The 19300-nt window shown below is 36.3% G+C and overlaps 2 long non-coding RNA genes across 3 annotated transcripts in view; one reads left to right on the plus strand and one right to left on the minus strand.

Moving 5' to 3' along the window:
- The window catches only part of LOC144324176 (uncharacterized), an 87443-nt gene that overhangs the window by 48160 nt on the left and 19983 nt on the right, over window positions 1–19300 (plus strand). The window contains exon 2 of the long non-coding RNA XR_013389588.1: window positions 12070–12139. This is a non-coding gene — a long non-coding RNA (uncharacterized LOC144324176). The remainder of the gene's footprint in view (window positions 1–12069; window positions 12140–19300) is intronic.
- The window catches only part of LOC144324171 (uncharacterized), a 38992-nt gene that overhangs the window by 10142 nt on the left and 9550 nt on the right, over window positions 1–19300 (minus strand). For both annotated transcript variants that reach the window (XR_013389578.1, XR_013389579.1), the window contains one exon: window positions 15456–15553. This is a non-coding gene — a long non-coding RNA (uncharacterized LOC144324171). The remainder of the gene's footprint in view (window positions 1–15455; window positions 15554–19300) is intronic.

A 19300-nucleotide genomic window follows, 5' to 3' on the forward strand; every position in this document is an offset into this window, starting at 1 on the left:
TTTGACATGCTACCAGAAGTTACTGATTAACAGGCATACCAGTATTTCAGATACTACATTCTCATATAGAAGAACTAATTTGTGTATCTTATCCATTGTCATTAAAGGCCAACTTTGATTATAATTTTTAATTTGTATTTTTTTTACCTTTCAGCCATGCAATTTTTATATTAGAAAGGAATATATTTTTTTTAGTATGCAGAAATTAGATCTTGTTTTTAGCCAAACTTGACTGTTAAGAGGGGAAATTATTGAAGATATTGAAAAAGACAAATTCATATAAACTCATCTCTTATTTTGAAAAGATATATTACATAGAGAACAAGTCTTGAGTCTTTCAGATATTATTGGGTCAGGCTAAAATAATTTCATTGTGAGAGCATTTTCCTTCTCTGTGTGCAGTCTAAGTGCATATTTTGTGCTCTTAGGAATAACTTTCCAAAGCTGTGTGAAGAATGTAGCAATAAAATCTAATAAGAATTATGGCTCATGACTTGAATGATGTCAGTACCCTTTTAATCCTCCCAAACATGAAAACGTTTTCTCCTCCTAAATAAGATTTCTTAACTCTTTATTTCTAAGGAAAATTGCAGAGCTCTGCAATTCCATTGGCAAAGTAAGAGTTAAAGAAAGATGTTCCATTCAATTCTTAACATTTACGCTTGTTATTAAGATAATCACCTTAGAAAAGACATGTATCCTACATAGTAATATTTTTGTGAATACATCGTCTAATTTTTTCATATATTACATAACATCAGAAGATCTCTGAGTTCAGTGTTCCAGCAATAATCTTTTGTTTTCTGTAAGCCAGTGGTTCTCAAACTTGAGTGTGAATCACGAGCTTGTTAAAACACGCATGACTGGGGCTCATCCTCAAAGTTTCTGACTCAGGAGGCCTGGGCAGGGCATGAGAATGTGCATTTCTAATAAGCTCCCAGGTGATGCTGATGCTGTGAGTCTGGGATCACACCTTGCTCTTAACAGCTTTAAGCCCTTTAACCTTCTTATCTTACAGATTAATTCGGTGGGATTCAACCATCATGAGCCCTGTATGTCCCCTTAGTTTAGAAGAAGCCAAAGTTCAGTAAATTATCTATAGTTATTTGGCCAGTCCAGACTTCTTTCAAGTCAAAGGACTGCATCCAGAAAAGCATAGTTGATGAATGGTTCGATGCTTGAAGATGTCAGACTGCAGAATCTCTACGGGTAAGTGTGTGATTTCTTTAGTGACATCACATTTGCCTGCAGAGATTTTCCAGTCTGTCACTTTTGAAGTTGTACTTAAGATGGAAAAAAGCTGTCTTCTTTCTACAGTGATCTTTCCAGGAAAGCTAGATTTTAAACCTAATTTACCCAAGATCAAAACTGAATGGGAAAACAGAGTTATGGTTGGGGTTCAGATAGGAGAGTGAAGGAGAATGGATACTCTGAATCTGGCACACAGCTCCATGGAGAATGAAGGAAAATAGGAAAAGTGAACCTTCCTTAAACCACAACCAATCTCATTTGCAACAGTGTTTCTGCCACACTGAAATCTTTATGGTCAATCCAAGTAAATATCCTCGAATTTCAAGCAATTTTATCTAATGGTTAGACTTTGCGATTGGGTTTCCCAGTCTTTCTTAATTTACACACATGTCTAACTAGTCACAAAAGGGATGAGTGGAATGAGGAGGTATGCTTCTCACTTGTTTTCTCCATCTCTCTTCTACTTAGGACAGCTGTCTTATAAATGCCATTACCTGCTACTAATTTTTAAAGTGCTGGAATAATACACAATAAGCAATATTTACTTCAGAAGGTCAATAATCTGTGAACATTGTGATATCATTAAGTTTATAACTTTGGGATTTGTTGTTGTTATTGTTGTTGTTCGTTTGTCAGAACATGCTTTTTTCCCACATTAGCTGTAAATTTATTTCAACACCTGACTCCAAAACAGGGACCTTGTGTATTTTGTTCCCTGTTGTATCCCAGCATAAAGAACAGGTCCTGGCACATACAGGTACACAGGTACTCAACAGTTACTTAATGAATGGACATTAATTTACTTAGATTTTTGTTGTTGTTGTTGTTGTTGTTTGCAAAAGCTTATTTACCATTAGAAAAGCAATAGATATATACATTAAGTCACATTTTATTGATATCAGAGTGAACATATTTAACTTCACACAAGACAAAACCAGAACATTTAAATATCAAAACTCTATCTTGGTAATAAAGAATATTCCTCTAATAAAACATTATAATGGAAGCTTTAAAACTTTTTGCCTTATAGTCTAACAATGCTATATTATGCTTTTCTGGCATGTAGTTTTATTTTAGATGATGAGTTTTTAGTCCTGGATTATATCCAAATTTATGTAATGAATCATAAAATTAAGTTTGATTTTGTTTACACTGCACAACACAGCATCTTGATTATCTGTTAATCTGCCATATACACATCCTTTGACCTCAAAATGACTTTAAAAGCATCCTATCAATTGCATTCTGACTTTTCTAGATAAACCATAAATACAAACTTAACCTTAAATCTCTCATAAGTGTACAGAGGATATAACAGGTGGCCCTGATCTGATGTGAGTGGAGCTAAATAACGTGTTGAAGTAATTGGAGCTTAGAAAGATAGAAAACATCTGGTTTTAAAAGAGGACATTTCCATCCATTTTCCTGCTTTTTAAATAGAGAGCTACATCATTTTGGGTTATGTAGAAAGAAAGGGCTAGTGTTAGGAACTCCATGATCTTCATTCTGATCATCTAAGCTCCAAAGGGTGGGACTAATGTACTCGATTATGGAAGGAGGATAAGGCTTCTTATGCCATTTTTTGTTTTTTCTTTTTGGGCGATGCTTTTTGTTTCCTATGTGTTTGCAAGGCCTGGCTAACAGTATCACTTGTGCTTTTGAAGGAAAATTGATCTTGTGAATGATGGAATCATAGTTGCCATGTCCCTGATTGTTGACATCGCGTTTGTTTCTTTGCTCCGTGAGAAGGCATGGATGGAACATCTTTGGAAGAGCATCATCATTTTAACCCCATAACTAGGCTCTTTAGAGGCAGCCAGCCTATAACACAGGGCTCCCATTAGTTTAAACACTTCCACGGAGAGACTCCTTGATAAATGCAAATATTTTGACATATAAGGATTATCTGACATTAACATATCACAGATGAACTTAGAATACTACATGTACCAGAGATTAAAGGTCTGAAAAAAAATCAAACAGTACAGTTATATTTTGAAAGATCAGGAGGCCAAGATCTACCAAGTAGTTCTCAACCTGGACTGCACCTTAGAATCATCTTGGAATCTATGGAATAGACAGGTTGCTGTGCCCCAACCAAGACCTCCTGAACATGAACTTCCCAGATGTGAATTTGAGAAGTCTCTATTTAAAGAAAAAGAACTTTATCTTTTAGAGAACTTCCATGTTCACAGAAAAATTGAGTGAAAAGTTTGGAGTTCCCATGTGCTCCCTATTCCTCCACACTCAGCCTTCCCTATTATGGACGTCATGCATCACAGTGATACATACATCCATTGCAATCAATGAACCTGCATTAACCCATAATTATCACTCAAAATCCATGGTTTAAATTAGGGTCATTCTTAGTGTTCTATGGTGACATGTATCCGCCATTGTAGCATCATACAGAATAGTTCCAGTGCCCTAAAAATTCTCTGTGCATTGTCTTTCATCCATCTCTTCTCCAACCCTTAATTTTTTTACCCTCTCCTTTTGTCTTTTCCAGAAAGTCATAAGGTCGGAATCATACAGTGTGTAGCCTTTTCAGATTGGCTTCTTTCACTTAGTAATAGGCATTTACATTTCTTCCATGTCTTCTCATGGCTTGATAGCTCATTTCTTTTTTGTCATTAAACAGTATCCCACTGTTTGGATGTGGTACCACAGTTTATCCATTCACCTACTGAAGCACTTTGTGTTTGCTTCAAAGTTTTTGCAATTATGAATAAAACTGCTGTAAACATTTATGTGCAGATTTTTATGTGAACAGAAGTTTTCTGTTTTTTTTTTTTTGGTAAATATTAAGGAGCAAGACTGTTGGATTATATGGTAGGAAGATACTTAGTTTTGCAAACTGCCAAACTGTCTTCCAAAGTGGATGTACCATTTTGCATTCCTACCAGCAATGAATGAGAGTTCCTGAGGCTACACATCTTTGTCAGCATTTAGGGGTGTCAGTGTTTTGGATCCTGACCATTCTAATAGGTATGCAGTGGTCTCTCATTGCTGTTTTAATTTATAACTCCCTCATGACATAGATGTTGCACATCTTTTCTTATGTTTACTTGCCATCTGTATATCATCTTTGGTGAGGTGTCTGTTTAGGTCTTTTACCCATTTTATCATTGAGTTGTTTTATTCCTGTTGAATTTTAAGAATTCCTTGCATATTTTGGGTATTGGACATTTATCAGATGTGTCTTCTGCAAATATTTCTCCCAGTCCATGGCTTGTCTGCTCATTTTCTTGCAGAATGGAAGTTTTTAATATTAATGAAGTCCAATTTATCAATTATTTCTTTCATGGATTGTGTCTTTGGTCTTGTATCTCAAAAGTTATTACCATACCCAAGGTCACTTAAGTTTTCCCCTATGCTACCTTCTAGGACTTTGTCTATTTTACATTTAGGTGTGTTATCCATTTTGAGTTAATTTTGGTGAAAGGTATAAAGTCTGTGTTTTTGTTGTTGTTTTTGATTGTGGATATCTGGTTGTTCCAGCACCACTATTGGAAAAGACTATCTTTGCTCCATTGTATTGCCTCTGCTTCTTTGTCAAAGTTCAGTTGACTATATTTATGTGGGTGACTCCTGGGCTCTATTCTGTTCCATTTTTTGATTTGTCTATTCTTTCACCAATGCCACACTATTTTGATTACTGTAGCTTTATAAGTCTTTAAGTTGGGTAGTGTCAGTCCTCCAACTTTGTTCTTCTTAAAAATTGACTTGGCTCTTCTGGGTCTTTTACCTCTTCATATAAAATTTAGAATCTGCTGATATTCACAAAATAGCTTGCTGGGATTTTGATTGGGGTTGTTTTGAATCTATAGAGCAAGTTGGTAAGGACTAGCATCTTGACAATATTGAGTCTTTCTCCATGGGCTATCTCACCATTTATTTAGATCTTTCTTTAAATATTTCACCAGAGCTTTGTAATTTTCCTCACACAGATCTTGTACATCTTTTGCCTGGATTTATATCTAAATATTTCACTTTTTTTTTGAGGAACTCATATAAATGGCAATGTGTTTTTAATTTCAAATTCTACTTATTTGTTGCTGGCATATAGGAAAGCAATTGACTTTAGCTTATTAACCTTATATCCTTCAACCTTGCTTTAATTACTTATTAGCTCTTGGGAGTTATTTTGTCAATTCTTTTGGGTTTTCTATATTGATAATCATGTCATATGCAAACAAAGACAGTTTTATTTCTTCCTTCCCACTATGTATACTTTTCTTTCTTTCTTTCTTTCTTTCTTTCTTTCTTTCTTTCTTTCTTTCTTTCTTTCTTTCTTTCTTTCGTTTTTCCTTTCGTCTTATTGCATTAGTTAGGACTTCTAATACAATGTTGAAAAGAGTGGTAAGAGGGATATCCTTGCTGTGTTTCTGATCTTAGCAGGACACCTTCAAGTTGTTCTCCATTAAGTATGATATTTGCTGTAAATTTTTTTAAAGATTTTATTTATTTATTCATGACACACACACACACACACACACACACACACACACACACACACACAGAGACACAGGCAAAGGGAGAAGCAGGCTTCTTGCAGGGAGCCTGATGTGGGACTCATCCTGGATCCTGGGATCCGGACCTGAGCCAAAGGCAGACGCTCAACCGCTGAGCCACCCAGGCGTCCCTGCTATAAATTTTTTTATAGATTTAAAAAATAAAGTTAAGGAAGTGCCTCTATTCCTAGTTTGCTGAGAGTTTTATCATGAACAGGTGTTAGATTCTACCAAATGCTTTTCTGCACCAATTAGTATGATCGTGTGATTTTTTTTCTTTAGTCTGCTGACAGGAAGGATGACATTTATTGATTTTTTGAATGTTGAACAGAAAACATTTATTGATTTTTTTGAATGTTGTTTTTTAAAAAATATTTTATTTATTCATTTAACAAAGAGAGAGAGAGAGTGCACAAGCAGGGAGAGCTGCAGGCAGAGGAAGAGGGAGAAGCAGGCTCCCCGCTGAGCAGGGAGCCTAACACAGGGCTTGATCCCAGGACCCTAGAATCATGACCTGAGCTGAAGGCAGATGCTTAACCAACTGAACCACCTAGGCACCCTGATTTTTAATGTTGAACCAGCCTTGCATTCCTGGGATAAGTCCCACTTGATTATGGTGTATAATTATTTTTGCACATTGTTCATTTGATTTGCTAATATTTTCATGAGGATTTTTGCACCTATGTTCATGAGAGATATTAGTCTATTTTTAATTTTCTTTTAAGTCTTTGATTTCGGCATTAGGGTAATACTGGCCTCATGGAATGAATTAGAAAGTATTCTATTTTTCTGGAAAAGATTGTAAAAATTAGCATAATTTCTTCCTTAAATGTTTTGTAGAATTTACAATAGAAATTATCTAGGCCTGGTGCTTTCTGTTTGGAAGATTATTATCAATTCCATTTCTTAAATCAACAGCGGTTACTCAGATTGTCTATTTAATCTTTTCTGAGTTTTGGAAAATTGCACCTTCTAAGGAATTTGTCCATTTTATCTAGGTTATTAAATTTATCGGCATAGAATTGTTCATAATGCCCCTTTATCCTTTTAATGTTCACAGAATTTGCATTGATATCCCCTCTTTCATTTCTGTATTAGTAATTTGCATTTTCTTTTTTTTGTCATTGGCCTATCTAGGGACTTACTGATCGTATTGATCTTTTCAAAGAACCAGCTTTTGTTTTTGCTGATTTTTCTCTATTGATTTCCTGTTTTCAATTTCTTTGATATCTGCTGTAATTATTATTGTTTTTCTTCTGATCACTTTGGATTTATTTTTCTTTAGTATCCTATGGTGGAAGTTTAGATGATTGGTTTTAGAGCTCCCTTCTTTTTTTTAAAAAAAGATTTTATTTATGAGAGACATAGAGAGAAAGAGAGAGGCAGAGACACAGGCAGAGGATGAAGCAAGCTCCATGCAGGGAGCCCGACTTGAGACTCGATCTCGGGGTTCCAGGATCACGCCCTGGACTGAAGGTGGCGCTAAACCACTGAGCCACCCGGGCTGCCCCTCCCTTCTTTTCTAATAGATGTATTCAGCGCTATAAATTTCCCTCTACGTGCTGCTTTCACTGCATTCTACAAACTCTGGTAAGTTGTGTTTTCATTTTAATTTGGCTCAAAATATTTAAAATTTTCTCTTGAGTTTTTATTTTTTTGGCCCATGTTTTAGGGTGTAAGAAGTGGGTTGATTAATTCCCATATATTTTGTGATTTTCCAGTTATCTTTCTGTTAACTGATTTCTACTTTAATTCCATTGTGGTCTAAAAGCACATCTCTATTATTTTTAAATTGTTAAGCTGTGTTTTATAGCCCACAACATGGTCTATATTGGTGAATGTTCCATGTGCTTGAGAAGAATGTGTAATTTGCGGTTGTTGGATGAAGTAGTCTATAGATGTCAATTATTTCCAGTTGACTGATGGTGCTGTTGAGTTCAACTATGTCCTAACTGATTTTCTGGCTGCTGGATCTGTCCATTTCTGATAGAAGGGTGTTAATGTCTCCAACTAGAATAGTGGATTCATCTATTTCTCCTTGTAGTTCAGTTGCTTTTTGCATCATATATTTTAATGCTCTTCTTGAGTGCATACACCTTAAAGGATTGTTGCATCTTCTGGAAAATTAATACCTTTTCCTTATATAATATCCCTCTTTCTTTATAATAGCTTTACTTGCTCTGAAGACTGCTATGTCTGAAATTAATATAGCTACTCCCACTTTCTTTCTATTAGTGTTAGCATGGTATATTTTTCTCCATGCCTTTACTTTTAATCTACATGTGTCTTTATATTTAAACTGGCTTTCATGTAGACAATATACAGTTGGTTTTTATTTTTTGGTATACTCTGACTGTCTGTCTTTTGTGTATTTAGACCATTAACATTTTAAGTGATTATTCAGGTAGTTGGAGTAATGTTTACCGTATTTCCTACTGACTTTTATCTGTTGTCCTTGTTCTTTGCCCCTATTTTTGTCTTCCACACTTAAGCCTTTCATTGTTTTAATGGAGCATTTAATATGATTCCATTTTCTCTCCTTTCTTAGCATATAAATTATATTTTTTAAAAACTTTTCTTCATTGTTTCCCTAAAATTTGCAAAATACCACTAATCCAAGTCCCTTTCAAGTAACAATATACCATTTCTCAAGTAGTGTACTTCATAATAACAATATATTCCATATTCCTCCATACTATTCCCTGTATCATTGTAATTCAGTTTATTTGTACATAAGCATATATATTTATAAAGGTATAGATAAATCACATGTAAACATACATAATTTAATATGTTGTTGCTATTATTATTTTGAAGAACTGTTACCTGTTAAGTCAATTAAGAACAGGAAAAACAAAAGTTTTTATCTTACCTTCACTTACTCATTTTCTAATGTTCTTCTTTTCTTTATTTAGATCCAGGTTTCTAGCTTATATCAATTTCTTTCTCTCTGAAGAATTTTAATCTCTTTTGTAGGGCAGATTTTCTGGCAACAAATTTCCTCAATTTTTGTTTGTTTGATAAATTCATTTCTTTTCATCTTTTGAAAGATAATTTCACAAATTATTAGATTCTAGGTTGGGTTTTGTTCTTTTTAGCACTTTAAACAAATTTCATTCCACTCTTTTCTTGCTTACAAGGTTTCTGAGGATAAAACTAATGTAGTTTTTGTCCTTCCCTTTTATAGATATGGTGATTTTTTTCTTCTGAGTTTTTTTTGAGATTTTTTTTATCATTGATTTTCTGAATTTTAAATTATATGCCCAGGTACAGGTGGTTTTTGTTTGTTTTTGCTTTATTTTGTTTTGGCATTTATCCTGCTTGGTATTCTCTGAGTTTGTGGATCTGTAGTTTGATGTCTGATGTAAATTTGGGGACATTCTCCATCATTATTCTCTCAAATAGTGCCTTTGTTCCCACCTTTCTACTATAGTTGGTATTTTCATTACACATATGTTAAACTTTCTGCAATTATCCCATAGTTCTTGGATATTCTGTTCTTCTTAAAAAATTTTTATTGTTGTAGTTGATGTACAATGTTATACTAGTTTCAAGTGTACATCATAGTGATTTGACAATTCTATACATTATGCAATGCTTGCCATGGTAAGTGTGGTTATCATCTGTCACTGTACAGCGTTATTAAAATATTATTGACTATATTCCTGATGATATACCTTTTATTCCCCTGACTTACTTATAACTGGAAGTTTGTGCTTTTTTTAGTTGTTTTTCTCTTTGCTTTTCCATTTTGAAGGTTTTCATTGTCCTATCCTCAAACTCAGAGATTCTTTTCTCTATTATGTCCACTCTACCAACTCATTTATCAAAGGCATTCTTCATTTCTGTTAGTGTATTTTGAAGTCTACCATGTCTTCTAGATTCTTTATTAAAACTTCCATCTCTCTGCTTTCAATAGCCATGTATTCTTGCATGTTGTCTACTTTTTCCAGTAAATTCCTTTCCATTGTTTAAAAAAAAATTCCTGATCTGATAATTCCAATATTCTTGCTATTTCTGACTCTGGTTCTTAAGTTTGTTTAGTGTCATCAAATTGTGTTTTGCCTTCTAGTATGCTTTGTCATTTTTTGTTGAAAGGTAGGAATGTACTAGGTAAAAAGTAAAGGTAATGTACTGGTAAATAGGCCTTTAATAATATGGTGGAAAGGTGCTAGGTAAGTAGAAGCGTTCTACAGTCCTATGATTAGGTTTCAGTTTTTTGGTGAGCTTGCACCCCTGGACTCTGAGCTTCAACAGTGCTTCTCAGTACCCCTATTCCCCTACCTTAGGTGGAACAGGATGGCTAGAAAGAGCTAGAATTGGGCTTCTCCCAGGTCTGATAAAACCCCAATAGGGGTCAGGCTCTGGTAAAATAGTTTCACCTGAGGGGAGGCCTTATTAAGAAAGACTGGATGCTCTGGCATATTTTCAAATCGTTCCTTTTCCCCTACCCCTACTGGAAGCACAAGGAGGTTTTTCTCCAACATAAGCCATAAGGACCTGGTGGAACAACTGGATGTAAGCCTCACAAAAGTTTGGGGGGCCCTCTATGACTGAGTCCTACCGGAGTTTTTAACTCTCAGGCTTGTCCACATTGAGCCTTTGGCAATTCCTCGATAGCATTTCAGGTTTTCCTACCTTGGTACTGGTTCCCATAGAGGTTTCTGCTCTAGTAAATTGTTATTTTCTGCATTCACCTGTCTCTCCTATTGTGGAGGCATTGGTTTGTGCTATGAATTCACTTCTCTGATGAATCTAAGAAGAGTTGTTGATATTTCAGTTTATTCAGCTTTTTTTTTTTTTAATTTTTATTTATTTATTTTTTTTTATTATTCAGCTTTTATTGTTAGAATGGAGCAGTGACTCTGAGCTCTGTCCATGCCAAATGGGAGTATGGAAGTCTAGAAATCTATTTTTCAAGTTGAGTCTGATATCTGGGTTTGGAACTCACTGGCTTTTAAACTTTAAAAAGGCAATATGATCTTGTTTCAGAGAAAAATCTATGAATTTACAAATCTTTTAAAAATACATAAAATTGGTAAAAGTGGAGGCTGTTCTGTTTGGAGTGTGTGTTGGTGAGGTAGGGTCCCCTTGTTTTGTCCTCTCAGACCCTCATCTGATGGCAGCACCAAACTGCCTTGTAGAGTCCTTCAATTACCATTCATAGGGCTCTCTCTAGCATGGAATAAGCCAATGATCTCTGAAAGCTCTAGGAGAGGGCTGCATGTGTGCCGGAGTGTCCTACCAGAGCAAGGAGGGACAGCATCCAAAGGGAGAATGACTTCAGGTATCTGGCCTGTAATTGCCACTGGAAAGTGAAGCGGGCAGGAAGGTGATGCAGTTGGAATGGAAGTTAGAAATCTACCTGCTGCGCAAAGACCTTTTTGCAATTTGCCCCCTTTAAACGGTCCTGCTGGTGCTGGGTATTATTTAGTTAACCCAGCCTAAGGGGATGTTTTAAAGGTGGAGGATTGCCCTGGTGATGAACAAATATGAGAAATAAACTTCCAGTGGGGCTGGGTTGCCTGCTGACTGTGATTTCCTGATGATCTATAACAATGGTTATTCACTAACAGCTGGCGCATGTCTCCCTCGGACAAAGCCACTGGGAAGCGCAGGCGCTCAGATTGGTGAACCAGAACCGTTTCCCTGGTAACCGTTAACTAGCACGTGTTTTATTGTTTCCAACTGCTTTTCCTGGGGTATTTGCAGGTGGTGGGAGATGCTTTCTTAAAGAGGGGTCATAACCTCATGAACTTTCAGATGTTGCAACAAATTGGGGAACAAAACATTTTTTTTCTCTTTCAAATATATTAAGTAAATCTTATTACATAGCATTTTCAGGACAGATGCAGCCCAACAGTTTTTCTATTTTGCCATTATTTCCAGATGTTACCAATTTTAAAGTCAGAGTTCCCTTTTATTATCAGGTCCTATAGGAAGTCAATACTAGTGTTGTGTATGGCAGCAGTATATCATTTTGGCCTTTGGGGTGTGTTGTGGTTATACACTTTGCTATAAAGTGGGAAATCCAACCATAAAATCTGAGTGTATTTTTAGCTGGACTTCAAATGGTTTGTATGCTTTGCCTATTCATTAATTTAGCTCAATGTTTTTGCCCTTACTGGAAGTTTTCTTTCTTGTTTTTAATGCACCAGAAAACTTGTAGTGTTGCTATAAAATACAAGACCAAATAAGGTAAGACTTGGTCATGTTAGAATTTCCTTCTATATTTATTTGACATATTTTTGAAAGGATCAGTTAATTTCCTGATGGATAGCTCCCTCTTCTGTCTGGTTTCTAGAATTCACGTCTCCTGAAACCACAGATGGAAGATGCACCATGTACCGCAGAATTCTGTAGCTTTGCTGAAGGTAAATATAGTTACTCTATCGAAAAGCAAATTCATAATGGGAATATGAAAGGTGTTCCCATCGTAATTATTTGGTTTAAAATAGAGTCATAAATCCTGTAAATGCTGAATGAAAACACACTTTTAAGTTAGTATTGAACAGATATCCCTGAAAAAAATGCAGCCCTCATCGATCATTTGTGTTAACTCTATTTGAAATACCTGGACTTTGGTCAAATAAGCATTTGTAGCTTGATTTGCAAAGAATCCAAACAATACTGCAACTCAAATCTCTTCTTGAGCCTAATTTGCAAAGCCTTTTCTTGGAAATGTTCTTCATGTGTTTTCAAACATGCACCTATTTATAAATTACATGCGTGGCATTCAAATGCTCTCCTCCAGGACCTTAGAATGTCTAAAAGGCTTTTTTAAAAAAAGTATTTAAAAATATCTTTGTGTCCTTGGGTCCAGTTTAGTCACAACAAGCAAGAGTTAGGGTTATGCTCTGAAAATGAACACAAAAAGATCTACAACCTAAACTCATAACCATAGAACTAAAAGAGCTAGTAAATTATTTACGATGATGAGGGCAATTAAGTACAGTATTTGTTTCACAGTGATAAAGTTTGACTGTGGAGGAAAATATTGATTCATTTCAGATTTACCCCTCTCATTCCCTCCAGTAGCAGGGTTTGGGGGCTTATATGACCCTAATCACATAAATATATATGCAATGAGCACTGTTCATAATTCTCTGCTTTGCTTTTGTTGGGGCAGGCACACCTGAATGAGAGACCTCATTTCCCCTCACACACTCCTGTTGGTATTGTGTCATTGTCATCTTAGTTTTATTCAAGAGGTATAAATAGTGATTTGAGCATAGTGGAGTAAGAATCAGCAAACTATTATTGATATTGAAGACTGAAGCATACATTTAAACATTTTAAATTACATCCTCATCTCCCAGGTAATGCTCTAAGTCACGAAGCACTACATGGTAAATCTCATGTGTAATTAGGGATTGTCGGAAATTCATACACCCAATTCAACCTCCCCTTCCCCAGCAAGGAGCCCAGAGAGGGTAGCTGCTTGCAATGAGGTGGTGACATAAATGGTTTTTCTGGTTCACATCTGAGCATTCTTTTGGCCAAACTACACCCTCTGCAGTGGTCAGGGAGTTCTTTACTATTTGGCTGTGGCTCCATAAATAGGACTTCTGTGATTTCTTCCCTCCTCCCAGTACACCTACTCTCCCCTACCATTTCCAAGATTTGCATCCCAATGGATTGCTAGCTGAGTGACTTTGGATTAGTTAACTAACCTCTCTGTGCTTCAGTTTTCCCTTCTATGGAATGAGGCTAATAATAGTGCATTGCTCATAGAATTAATACCAGTGATAGGCATGGCACTGTGACAGTATATAGTAAGCCCTTAAATATTGGCTATTTTTATTACTATATTTTTTCTGCCATTCTTTATCCAATGTGTACTGTGGTCTTCGTTTACTCTGTAGCATGCAGTAATCACTTTCGAAAACAACTGAGGATTGCACCCCCATGTTCATAGCAACATTATTTACAATAGTAAAGGTGGAAGCAACCCAAGTGTCCCTGCAAGGATGAATAGATCCATTGTAATATATACATATACTGGAATACTATCCACCCTTAAAAAAGAAGTTTTGACATGTGCTACAACATGGATGAAACCTGAGGATACTATGTTAAGTGAAATAAGCTAGTCACAAAAAGGCAGATACTGTATGATTCCACTTACATTAAGTAGCGAGAGTAGTCAAATTCAGAGATAGAATGGTGATTGGCAGAGGCTGGGGAAGAGGGCATAATGGGGAGTTGTTTGAGTACAAGAGTTTCAGTTCTGCAAGATGAAAAGAGTTCTGGAGATTTATCACAACAATGGGAATGTACTTAACACTACTGAACTGTGTATTTAAAAATGGTTCAAAAGGTGAATTTTAGGTTTGTGTATTTTACCATCATTTAAAACTTCTAAAAATAAAAACAAGTGTGCAATTAGAGCATATTAGTCAACCTGGACATTCTGACTTCTCAGTCCCAGCGTTCCTGGTCAGTGCAGTGGGTCAGAACGGAGAATATTTTGGGAGTTAAGTGTGTGATAACAGGTCATATCTGTTTTAGTTCTGTTTCTTTCCTCTAGGATTGCTGACTTCTTGCCAAGGATGGACTTAATTTCTAGGGCCTTATATTTCATGGACCAGATGAAATTACAGAAGCATACTTTCTTCCACAGACATATGAAGAAACTCCAGAGACTTTTCAAAAAATACAGACACATGAAGAGCAAATTTGATTGATCAAGTTTACCATTAACAAAAAAACATCTTCAGGGGGTGGTATAGGCTTAAATTACCTTACTGAACAAAGCAAGCAAAGAGGTAGAGAGAGAAAAAAAGAAGAAAATTTCATCTGGGGCTAGGATTTCTTTTCAAAATTCCAGTTTAATTATCATTATTGTCTACAAAGATGATTAAAAGCATCATATAGTTCCAGGATAAGAAGCAAGTACAACCAGAAATGAGTTTATGCTAAATTAGCATTTGGTAATTTCTTGTCATAATCTGATATAAAAGTTGTATCCCTTTTATTTCAATTCATGAATTCCTTTGTATTCAATTTTAATACCCTTTTAGTTCCAGTTCAGTAACATATACTGCATATCTATTATACAGTGTCTCAGATAGACTTCTGGGTTGGAGTTTTTTGTTTTTTGGTTTTTTTAAAAGCTAAAACTTAAAAAAAAAATGTTTGAAGTAACTGAATACACTGGAAATAATAATAGCCATCCTTCCAAATAACATTCCCATCGTGATCATGGGACTTACATAAACTAAATATTTGTAGAGGAAAATTCTTCAACTATATTATAGCAAGACGGTCTTCTTTCAGACATGCTAGTAAGGAACAGTCACCACACAAATGGATGAGTCTGCTCAAGCCAGCTCAAAAAAGGGACAAGATAGGTACTTTTACAGCTCATCAAAAAGAGTAACGAAAATAGTGTAACAGGATATCACCAACATGTGCCCAACTATGTCACTTTTGAAATGCCACATTTTAATTCTACTTTGTTTTTATGGAATAACAATGGGAAGTTTTAATTTAAATGTTATAAGTTGAACACTGGCATGAAATTATTAGCTTATTCAGGCACACTATCACAATCCTAATTTCAGCAGCATCTTAATAAAAAGCCTAGGTTTATGAATCTACTAACTGGCCCTTTATTGGAATCCAAAGAGGTCAGTAACAATCTGGAAATCACAAAATACACAGGAAGAAGAAAAACATAAGACTTACCAAGAAAAACATCTGTAACAGCGTTAAGACAAAAGGCCAGTTTGATGACATGATTCATTCTTTCAGCATCCACTACTTATTCCGACCATCTGAAGGCTCTAGACATAGGAGGGGGAAAAAAGGTGGTGGTTTTAATATTAAGAGCTGTGAAAGGTGAGAAATGGACCTTGACAAACACATCTAAACACATCACTGTATTTCATAATAGAAACATTTTCCTTTTCATTCTCAATATTTCTAGTTGAATAAGTACCCACCACTGCAAGGATTTGTAATAGAAACATTTTGAGAGAGAGAGAGAGAGAGAGAGAGAGACATCATTAAGTGCATTTTGAAAGGTTCACATTTAGCTTTTAACCAAAAGCGAACCTTTGGTGGCTTTCCAATCCTTTTCAAGTCAAGAAGCCTTAGAAACTGAAGTCAAAGAGATCAGATCTCAGCCTACCTCTTTCAGCCCTTGAGAATCCCTTTTCCAGGTAGTTTCCCAAATAGTGACGCTTTATCGGAACCCTCAGTTCTTCTCCTTGGAAGTTATTAAATCAGCAGAAAGACGGACAATCATGGCACATGAAATCTAAGTTTTGTATAGGAAACAGACAGGCAGTCTACACTTTGTTATTCACTTGATAGACAGAGCCATTTTGACAGCCCTAACCTTGGAAACCACAGGTCCTGCTGAGCTCAGCAGGAGTCAAGCGCTGAGTACCATCTGTCAAAGCTTTATTTTCCCCTCCTTATCCACGCCTTTACTCTAAGATGCTGAAAAGAGCGCTGAATGAAAAGTCTGCTACCTACAGTTAAACTTGTGTGCGTCCTAACGCTAATGTTGGGGTAAGAAATTCACCCTGCAGCCTACCAAATTTGGGTGAACTGTATTAGGTATGCTATGTCCTTCCTTAATAGTTCTCTTCTGAAGAAAGTGGGGGGGGGGGGGGGTGTGTGAGAAACTGTAACTGCACTCCCAACAGCTAATACTACAAAATTAGGAAATTGTACCTATTTATGTTTTTTGCCAACTCTGTGGCTAAAATCATGGATGGCTTGGAAAGTTCTCAATTCTAAGGATTCGTGGGGTTTTTTTCTTAATGTAGTTTAAACCTGTACAAAAACAAATCTGCTGCTCCCCCCAAATAGAGGTTTTAATGGGCTAACCTCTTGCTTCATAAATCTCAGAGTGCATAAATAAAATCCACCCCCTCCATATCATAATCAATTCTAAGAAGTTAACAAGCCTAATCATAATAAAATCAATTAAGTCATGCTACACTTGTATAGAAGATGATGTATCAATTGATAATAAAGGAGTTAGAAACGGCATTGCTTTTGATTAGGTGCTACCAAAATGCTACATAATTTTTGAGGTACAAATTTATTTTGCATTAAAAACTTTGTATATTTAATGAATAATTTTAGGTGTCTATTTGAAATCTTTAAATGTAGAACACCATTTCTAGCATAAACAGTTCAGAAATTTTCATAAACACAGAATCATAAAATAGAAGTTTTGAGTTTAAAAGTTGAAGTGAGGTCTTTTCTTTTTTTGCAGAATTATTCCAAATTTAAATTTTCAGTTAAATTTTGTGCTTCATTCTGACTTGTTTTACCTAATCACTCTTCCAATTTTCCTAAATCCTAAAAAAAATTTAAGATAGTATGTCTACTATATGCACTAGATTTACTATTTTACAGTAAGTATATTCATTGTCTAATGGATAATTACATTGTCAAGAAGACATTGTAAAAATAAGCATTTAGTTGATTACAATTACACAAATATGTACTTTTTGCATTTTATATTTTACTCAATGTGCCATATGTATGTTGTACAGAGATTTGAGAGCTCTTACATATATATGCTTAAAATGCTTTATGTAAGATATTTTTTTATGTAAGATATTTTTAATAAACTACAAACCCAAAAGGTGATTTTCTTAAAGTGACCAAGAATACTTTGCAATGTCGAAACTAGATAACAAATAATTTCTAATTATTACCAGATTGAATTTTTGTGTGTCAGTTTTGCGAGACACTTCAGCCGTATATGCTTTTGTGAATCCATGTGCAAATGCATTTGGACAAAGTCTGAATTGAGTGGGGACTTGGCCCCTTCCCTGAGCTTCCCTCACCTGCCCTTCCTCCTTGGAGGGGCTGATGTCCTTTGAAGGCTGAGAAGGAAGCTGACTTTGCAGGCAGACAGGGTCCCTGCTCCATACATACCTCTTCCACCAGGGCATTAATGCCTGAAATCCTTTCTCCTGGGGGGCAGGAAACAACTTTTACCACACCAAGAGAAAATTCAAAGGCAAATGCCCCCAGGGAGAGAGAGCACGTGGATTTAAATTAATCTTGATGACAGTTATTCAGAGAGCAAAAAGAAGCGGAGGAGAGCAGGAGGGGAGGCCCTCCAAATGGAGAAGGGGTGAAGGCAGGAGAGGCAAATTGGGGCTTCCTCAGGGTTTCACCTAAGGAAGACTAGTTCAAGGGTCCATAGAGTCACCTTTGCTTGGCATTATGCATGTGTAGGTTTCTCGAGTCTCACTGTTTTTTTTTTTTTTTAAGATTTTATTCATTTATTCATGAGAGACACACAGAGAGAGAGAGGTAGGCTCCATGCAGGGAGCCCGATGTGGGACTCAATCCTGAGACTACAGGATCACGCCCTTGGCCGAAGGCAGGTGTTAAACCACTGAGCCACCCAGGGGTCCCAACGAGTCTCGCTGTTAATGTCAATTGTCATAGTATCAGAATCTGAGCGTTCAAAGGATGCTCAGGATCGTTGAGTGAAATTCTACATTTATAGAGATGAGGAAGTTGAGATACAGACAAGCCTACTCTATAGTTTATCCAAACCTTGGTTTAAAAGCTATTTCAATGTGATTTAACTGTGTTTAGATCCTTCCAGAGAATTTAACTTAATAATTTGCTTTCCAGACTGTCAGTGACCATTACATCCCGTGTTTTATATTTTATGTATATATTCGTATTGCAGTTGTTTCTAAAAAGGGTGGAGGCAAGTCCTTATGTTTACACTGTAATTTCGAGTTTATGAAGTACTTTTTTTGCATGGACTCTTACTTTCTTAGTTGATGTAGTATAACAGCTTCTCTCTCTCTCTCTTTTTTTTTTTTTTTTTTTTTTTTGGTGGGAGAGTGGAATCTAAATGTCATGTTTATTATTTCTGTAGTCATTTCAAGTCTACTGGGTTTATTTGAGCATGTGCTAGTTGCACTGTTCTACAGCAATCCTGGGGAGTCAGAATAATATTCATTCAACAAAGATTTATCAAAGACTTGCCATGTGCTAAGAATTGGGAATACTAAAAGCATTCGGAGACACTACATTATAGCAGATAGTGTGGCAATGACAGGGCATACAGAAACATTAACTACAGACTCACGCAAATATTATAAAATTACCACTCCACTAAGTAGCATGAGGGAAAGAGACCTGAAGGGGTGAGTGGGTCCATAGGGTGAGCTTTTCCTATCAGACAGGTCTGCAGGGCTCCCTGAGGAAGTGGTGAAGGAGCTGAGGCCTCCTGGGAAGGGCAGAAGGAGAGAGAGAGATCCCCAGGCAAAGGGTGTGCCAGCCAGTGTGTGAGGACCTGCAAGAAAGCTGGTGTGAGGGCAGCTTGGACTGTGAAATGGAGAGTGACAAGGAGGCCAGACCCCACAGAGTTGAGTGGACTGTGCTAGGGATGATGTGGCTTTGTCCTAGGGGCAAATGGTTTGAAGGAGAAGTGTGATAACCTGACTAGATTGGGTTTTGACATGACCATTTTGGCAGCAATGTGGGAAAAGTCTGGGGGAGAGTGGGGCCTTGGCTGGGAGGGGCTGACTTGCTTG

The sequence above is a fragment of the Canis aureus genome, chromosome 11 (genome assembly GCF_053574225.1).
Source record: "Canis aureus isolate CA01 chromosome 11, VMU_Caureus_v.1.0, whole genome shotgun sequence".
NCBI classification, from domain to species: domain Eukaryota; kingdom Metazoa; phylum Chordata; class Mammalia; order Carnivora; family Canidae; genus Canis; species Canis aureus.